This window comes from Eptesicus fuscus, chromosome 9 (assembly GCF_027574615.1).
Source record: "Eptesicus fuscus isolate TK198812 chromosome 9, DD_ASM_mEF_20220401, whole genome shotgun sequence".
NCBI lineage: Eukaryota > Metazoa > Chordata > Mammalia > Chiroptera > Vespertilionidae > Eptesicus > Eptesicus fuscus.
This window is the reverse complement of record NC_072481.1, coordinates 20956085-20964326: the sequence shown is the minus strand read 5'-3', so window position 1 is coordinate 20964326 and position 8242 is coordinate 20956085.

Sequence of the window (8242 nt, the reverse complement as noted above, 5' to 3'; positions counted from 1 at the left end):
TACACTCCTCTCAGCCAGCGGGCTCCTCCAGCCCCGCCTCTGCCCCCTCCTGTGTCCCCTGGTGAAGTCCCAGGAGGTGCCCCCCGGAGCCCAGGCTGGTGAGGCACCCAGCACCCTGCTGTGCACTGCCCTTCCCACCTCTGGCACTTTCTCTCTGCCTCCAGAGGCTTGGAAGGGACCGGGGCAGACTCGACCCTTCACCCACCATCCACATCACACACCCATCACCATCCCATGAGGGGAAAAAAAAAGTAAAACAAAAACAAACAAAAAAAATCTTTTGTACAGAGATATATTTTTATTATACAAAGTTTGTACAGTACCAAAAAAGAAAGAAAAAAAGGTGTAAATTTTTTTTCATTATTGTAGGTAAACAGTAGTGGAAGCCTTTTTGTAAATGTAATAAAATGTATAAATATGGTTTTCAGAAAACATCAAGTGCTGTAAATATGTAATCTACACACCTTGGCTTGTCTGCAGTATATACATTTAATTTATCTGTCTCTGTATGTGAGGCTTCCCCCTGGGGTCCTGCATTATGGTACTTTCCTGAATTTGAAAGCAATTTTAAATTTTTTGAATTCAAATAAAATATAAATTTTTGCATTTGTTTTCTTACATGTTTATGTCTTTTTTTATGGGTAGGGACGAGTGTTTGTTGGGGAAGGAGAGGAAATACATATTTGGGGCTAAAAGCCAACTGTGGAAACACAGAACTCTCTTTCTTAAACTGCGTTGTGTTGCCTCTGTGATGTGTTGGGAACTCCTAGCAAAAATAATAGTGGGTACACCATACACAAGAATTAACTCAAAACACACCCAATGCCTACACATCGAACCTAAAACTATAAAACTCTTACAAGAGAACATGGGGGGAGGGGGGAGCTTCAAGACATTGGATTTCTCGGATATGACACCAAAAGTACAAGCAAAAAAAGAAAACAGATAAATTGGACGTCCTTAAAATGTAAAACTGTTCATCAAAGGACACAATCAACAGAATGAAAAGGCAACCTATGGAATGGGAGGAAATACTTTGCAAATCATATCTGACAAGGGATTAATACCCAGGACTTTAAGAACTTCTTCAACTCAACAACAACAACAAAAAACACCCTATTTTATAAATAGGCAAAGGACTTGAAGAGACATTTCTTCAAAGAAAATATACAAATGGCCAATAAGCACATGAAAAGATGCTCAACATCATTAATCATTAGGGAAATGTAAGTCAAATCACAGTGAGATAACACCTGACACCCATTAAAATAGACACTATGAAAAAGTAAATAAATAAAATTAGTGTTGCTGAGGATGTAGAGAAATTGGAATCCTGTACCATTGGTGGGAATGTAAAATGGCCTGGAAAATAGTATGAAGGGTACTCAAAAAAATTAAAAATAAAATTACTGTACATATGATCCAACAATTCCTCTTCTGAGTATATCCCCAAAAGACTTGAAAGCAGGATCACAAAGAGATATTTGTAAAGAAACTCTGTAGCTACAGTGGTTATTGTTAGTTTTCACGAAGGAAGAACCATCGACAATAGAGGAATGGGCAAAAGAGCAGCCAGTACATGCAAATGTCGCTGTGTCCCTAGCAACATTATTCTCAATAGTCAGAGGTGGAAGCAGCCCAAATGTTAGCGGATGGATGGATAAAGAACACGTGGTTGCCTAACTGGTTTGGCTCAGTGGATAGAGCATCGGCCTGCAGACTCAAGGGTCCCAGGTTCGATTCTGGTGAAGGGCATGTACCTTGGTTGCGGGCACATACCCAGTGCGGAGTGTGCAGGAGGAAGCTGATCGATGTTTCTAACTCTCTACCCTTCTCCCTTTCTCTCTGTAAAAAAATTAATAAAATATATTTTTTTAAAAAGAACACATGGCATAGACACAAATGGAATATTAGTCAGCCTTAAAGAGGAAGAAAAATCTGACACAGGCTGCAACATGGATGAACTCTGAGAACATTAAGTGAAATGAACCATTCACAACAAGACAAAAATTGTATGATCCCACTTATATGGGGTACTTAGAGTAGTCAAACTCATAAAAACAAAAAGTAAAATGGTAAAAAGACAGATCGAAAAACAAACAGCCATTTATATAATTGAATATAATTGGGTTTAATTCACCTATTACAGAAAAAGTTTTCAGATTAGATCACAAAGTAAAACTCAAGCCAGTGCTGTGACAGGAGGTATTCCTAAAACACAGTGATTCAAAACAGCTAAAAACTAGGGAGCAAGCCTCTCTTCTGCATGATTCAAAACACTGCACATTCTGGAAAACTGGGCCATCAGCAGGGGAGGGGGAGGGAGAGGGAGGCTCTCATACCCACACTCTGGGGCCAGATATGGGCAGTGCTGGAACTCCTACAGCCAACTGGACAGACCATTACCACATGGATGGCTTGGAGCTAAAGTAAAGAAACTTTGTAGCTACAGTTGTTATTGTTAGTTTTTACAAAGGAAGAATCATCAACAATAGAGGAATGGGCAAAGAAACAACCAGTACTTGCGAACAAGAAACCAGGGGTCACCATGTTGGCATCAAACAAGGCCAAATTCAGGCCCAAAGCTGTTGAACAAGACAGAGAAGGACACTATAAAACTATAATAGCTGGGAGGCAGCTGCTAACTAGTCAACCGGGTGTGGGTGATGCTAGCCAGGACGAAGACAGGAGCAACGGCTGTGCCATTTTACATTCCCTCCAATGGAATGGATAGAAATGGGTAGATTCAAGATGTCTTCTAGAGATTTCTTGCACATGCCTTGGTGGTTGGACAGAGAGACAAAGGAGAGAAGAAATTCAAGGGTGACTCTAAATGCCTGAGCAACTGGACAGATGATGATACTCTTGACTGGGATGAGAAAGAAAGGGAGGAGGGCTGGGGAACCAACTCAGGGGAATAATCAATATGGACCTGCTGAGTCCCAGGGGAGACCCCATACACTTAGTTATGCAAATCTGGAGCTCAGAAGAGATTAGTGTCTGGATTAGTTCAATTGATTATATGAAGGGGGGAAGGGTTCGAGGACACATGTGGCTGAGATGGAGTGGCCCAGGCACCGTATGGCCCTCTTGTAGATGGCTGAGTCACCCAGGGTGTTGACAAGCATTGGGGTGCAAAGGAAGAGAGCACCAAGGGAGGAAGTCTTCAGTGAACACAGGAACATGTTCAGGAAGTGAGATTAGCATCAAAGGAGCTTTCAAATGGCCTCACGGTTAAGAGTGCAGGCCACCTCCCAGAGCTGGAATCTGGGCTTTGCCGAGTAACCAGCTGTGTGGCCTGAGAAGTTAGGAACCTGAGCTTCTGTGGCCCCCAGACAGGATGACCACCACGTGTCTCCTGGAGCCATGGTGAGGCTGAACTGACGGCATCTATGGTCCTTAGCAGAGTGCCTGGTCCTCAGGTGCTTAGTAAATGTGAGCCTTTATGGCCATTAGCTCTCAATTATTGGTCACATGAATAAGGGAGGGAAAGGAGTAATGATGTGGAGGCAGCAGCACGGAGTGAGCAGGGAGCCCTGCCTTCCCACCAAGAGGAAGGGGCCAGGAGCTGGTGAGCACCTCTGGCTGCCAGAGGCAGGTCCGCCCGACAAAGGCAGGCTTCAAAAATCTTAGTTATCATGGAGTCTGAGCAGGAGGAGAATGAAACAGGAGAAGGATATAGAATATTGACCAGGCAGCCCAGCCCTCCATTTCTACCTTGGGAATCCTGAAAAGGCTGCCTTCTATTTCCTTGCTGCACTTCCCCCCGCCCCACCTGCTCCACTTCCTGCTATCCCCTCTTCAGTTCTGCCTGCCCCACTCCCCACCCCACTCACTAGACACCTAGGACAGCCAACCCCTATTTCTACCTCCTATCCCTCCTATCTCCCAGCCTTAGTTGCCTCCTCCCCACCTGTCCCTTTGCCTTCTCCTCCCTTTTCTGTTTCTCTGCCCTTCCATTCACTCACCATCCTTTCTGACTCCCCCCCCACTTCTCTATCAATCCTTCCTTTGCCCCTGACCTGGCTCCTTTCTCAAGCTTTCTGAGCCCTGTATCCATCAGGTCTCACACCTTGTCTTCAGACCTCAACCCCAAGGATGTCCAGAGCTCGCCTGGTGATTTCTACTGCCTACCTGGGGGCTGGGTGCCCCTACCCGTCAGATTCCTGGCCCACCCCAGAACTCTGGCAGCATGAGCACTCAGGGGTCTATTGACATGGGGGCCCACAGAGAGCCAGCCCCAGGCCCCCAGGCATGTCCCTCAGGTCGGGTTTTTCTCCTGTATCACATTCTCAGTTGGACTGGTCCCGGCCAGCTCGATGGCTCTCTAGTCTAGATTGATAGGAATTCTTGTTCCTGCCTGGGTTGGCTGGTCAGCTTTGACACTCGAGACAATGAACATAATCTGTAAGTGACCTCTGGGCCCTGCTGTACATGTGGTCAAACCATGGCTAACAGAAAGCGCATGACGAGGAGGAGTCCATGGCCTCTGTCCTGTCTCCAGGGCAGGCGTGGGGATCTGGTCAGTGGTGAAGCAATGGCTACAAACAAGTTACATGGAAACGTGTAAGCAAAGCCCCTGTCCTCCTTCAGGGAGACGGTGACTCATTGCCTCCCAGATGTCATCTTTGCCCCAAGATGTGCAGAACATGAGTGCATCCTAACCACTGCTGTAGTAGAACCTGCACTGGAGACTCTGGCTCCGATAGGAAGAAAGTTTCCAGTGGATTCTGATCAAAATCATGTCAAATTCTGATCTCTCTCTCTCCATCTCCCCGCCCCTAATTCACAATCAAAATTCAAAGATAACAGAATCTCAGAGGCAAAGTGTTACCTATACCCCATTCAACAAGGATAAAGAGTAAACATTAGAAAACTTCAGCCTTGAGCTACAAAGTCTTCTGAGTATTACCTGAAGGGAATGGGTGGAGCAAGGAGGGAAGAGTGTCCCTCACCCCCACTTTCTCAAGTACAGAGTGTATGGGCTCTGTTCCTGAACTGGGGGGCAAATGAGCAGAGCCAGGAAGGATTCGGCCTTCTGGGAGCACCTTCCTCCCCTTTATCCATAGTCGGCCTTGTGTTATTTACATCCCAGGAACCTCAGATTTCCCAGCACATATGTATCCACACAGACGTATGGAGAAGTCAGCAGACCAAAGAGCCTCTGTCACAGGCAAAAAGCAACGACTCCTGGGCCATGTACCTTCAGCCACATCTGAAGAATCACAGAGAACAGGGAAAGGCAGAGGGCGATTCAACACAAGGGGACCGAGGTCTGGAGCCCCTCCTCCCCGACAGCCTGGGCCTCACTGGTTTGCCCTCCTCTTTACCTCCCTGCTTTTGGTGTAACCAGGGAGATGCCAGAGAATCCCAAACATACCCCCACCTGTGTGTGTGTGTGTGTGTGTCTGTGTGTGTGTGTGTGTGTGTGGGTGGGTGGGTGTGTGTGGGTGTGTGTGTGTGTGTGCATGCGCGCGCACGCACACGCGGCGCATACGCACTCGAGCAGTTTAATCAGTATAATTTAATTATCAAGATAATTTTAGCCCAAAATAGGATTTTACAAGATTTAAGAGATGTACTTAATATCTTAGGAAAATAAGGGATAAGGAAATGAAAACAAAGCCACATAAACTGAGGCCAGGGATTGATGCACAAATTACAGCCCAAGAGAGCTGATGTGTGTTTAGAATCGGACCTTGAATCTCTGAGCCCTTGGTGGCCAAAACTGAATCCATTTTCATTCCATAGAAGCTAGCGTCAGTCACAAATGTCCAGCTTCCCTGTGTTCTCTTCCCCCCAGGACATGCCAGACGGATTTAGTGTGACCTTCAGCCGGCTGGCCTTACTTCCGCCATCGATTTCTGGGAACCTCAGGAGTGGCGTTGGGTCGGGGGCTTCCTGTGTGGTCATGAACAAGCCCTCTCCGCAGGTACTGTCTGTAGAGGTGTTCTCCTGCCCTGACCCCCACCAGGTGGCATTCGCAGGGAAGGCTTCAAAGCTTCTCACCTCCATCTCCAGGGCACCACCTCGCCCCTCCTCCTGCTGGTCTCCAGCTGCCTCTACACAGAAGGGACTCTGGTCTATGAATTCCCCAAAACACTGGAGCTAAGCCGTGTCTTACATGGAAGGAGGGAGAAGAGGCCTTTCCCCTCTGTGTCACATGTCACCTGGCACCGAGTAGGGCCCCCTGAGCCCCAGGGACTCTCAGGAGAGTTCTGTGACAATGGCTGTCAGCCCTTGCCCGTGGCTCCTCTCCTCCTGGGACTCAGATGAGCCCAACCAGCCTCAGAGACTGACTTGTTTCTTACTCTCCCTTCCCGGGGCCCTCACCCTCTAGGTGGCACAATTATGGGGTATTGTCCTCCAATGAAACTGTCGAAAACAAGCGTGGCTTTAGGAGTATTATGCCGTGGCAGACATGATCAGAATCATCTCCACATGCAGAAGGAATCACTAACAGTGCCCTCCTAAGAAAGGCTATGCCTGTGTGGACCCCTATTCTACTTATACGGGTTTAGGCAGAATCTTCTGCTCTTGGCTTAACCAGGTGGCTCTTAGAAGGAAGCAGCTCAGCCCTGAGAAACGGGAGAATGGGCCACACACCGAGAAGAGGGGCCTCTGGCGCTTGCTGCCTCTTCCTGCTCGCAGCACAGGATGGGGTCCCTGGGGCGCAGGCTCCTTCTAGGGTTCCTGGCATGGACCAGGTGAAGGATGCACCAGGAGATTAGAGGCTGTCGCTCCGCTGCAGCACAGGTGGTGGAAGGAATGGCGAGGTGAGGAGGAATGCACCTTTACCCCCCTCCCCGCCCCCCTCCCCCCCCCCCCCCCCCCCCCCGCCGCCCCCGGCCAAGAATGTGCCCTTGGAGGGAATTCCGGACTTGCCTAAAACCAGAGCGAGGGGGAAATGGTCCTGTGTGTGCTAGTGCCGATACTGATGTTGGGGGGTGTAAAACCAGCTGGGAGCTGTCACAGGCTGAAGTGGGAGCTCCAAGGCCCGGCTCGAACCTCCCCTCTCCTGCACAGCCTTCCCTGACCTACCACTAAATGCAGCACTAACCCCCGTAATGGACTGTGGCAGGGGCTTAAAGTAAGATTGGCATCTGCTACTGGGTCGGGCAGGGGTGGAGGGGGAATGTTAAAGGAGGTGGAAAGGGAGAGTGGGATCAGAACTGAGGTAAGGGGACTAATTCTGACTGTAGATACTGACTCCTCCCCGGCAGCCGGATAACCACAGCCCAATTGGAAAATGCCCTTAGAAGGTAGAAGTGTGTGTGAGGGACAGGGTCTGGGGTGTGAGTGTGTAAGGCTCACTGAGGCAGTGAGGGAATGTTTGTGAGTCCATGTGTGTGCACATGCACATGCTGAACAGGTGGCCGGAGTTGGCAGCAGGTGGACATGGCAGCTGGAGGGGCCCAGGAGTCACCCAAGTAGGGCTGGTCAGCAGGTGACTGGGCTCCTAAGCGGGGTCCCAGGGCACGAGGCAGATCTGGGATCATCAGCGTGCACACAGCGGTGAAGACACAAATGGAACGCAGTGAGTGGAGCGGTGGAGAAGCGGGGCTAGGACAGAGTCTGGATGAGGAACAAAGCTTCTGCCCGGCCCAGAGCGAAGGGGCCAGGAGCAACACCGGGATGAGTGAACATGAGGAAGCCCAGCTTTCCGTAAGGTTAGCCTGACGATTCCCAAAGGGAACAAGAAGCAGGACCGACTCCCTGAGAAAAGGGAGCGTCTTTAACCCCCCTTCCCTAGCCACAGCTCTCTCTCCAGAACGTCACTTCGGCCACAGGTGCTTCCCAGTCGCAGCCCACCTCTCCCCCTCACCCGTGTCCTTGTAAAGACGGGAGTTCATATCTGGTGCTTTGCTAATCACTCATCCTTGCTCAAAGCACAGTGCCATTATCAATGTCCCCAAACCTTCACCTTGAGAATTCATAGAGAAATGTTAACAGGATGTGTCGTCTACAAAGTGCTTTGAGATCCTGGCCCGAGTTACCTACCCCAGCGTGAGCGGGGTTCTCTATAGTGGTAAGAACACCTCAGGCTCTGGGCAGACAGGTCTGGTTGAATCCTGCCTTGCCACTTTCAGCTGTGTGACCCAAGCAAGTTACTTCCGTCTTCCAAGCCTAGCTTTTCTTTTCTGGGAAATGGGGAGAATATTAGAACCTATTTCCTGGGGCTGTTGTGAGGATTAAATGAGATCTTGTATATAAAGTGCTTAGCAGAGAGCCTGCCAAACAG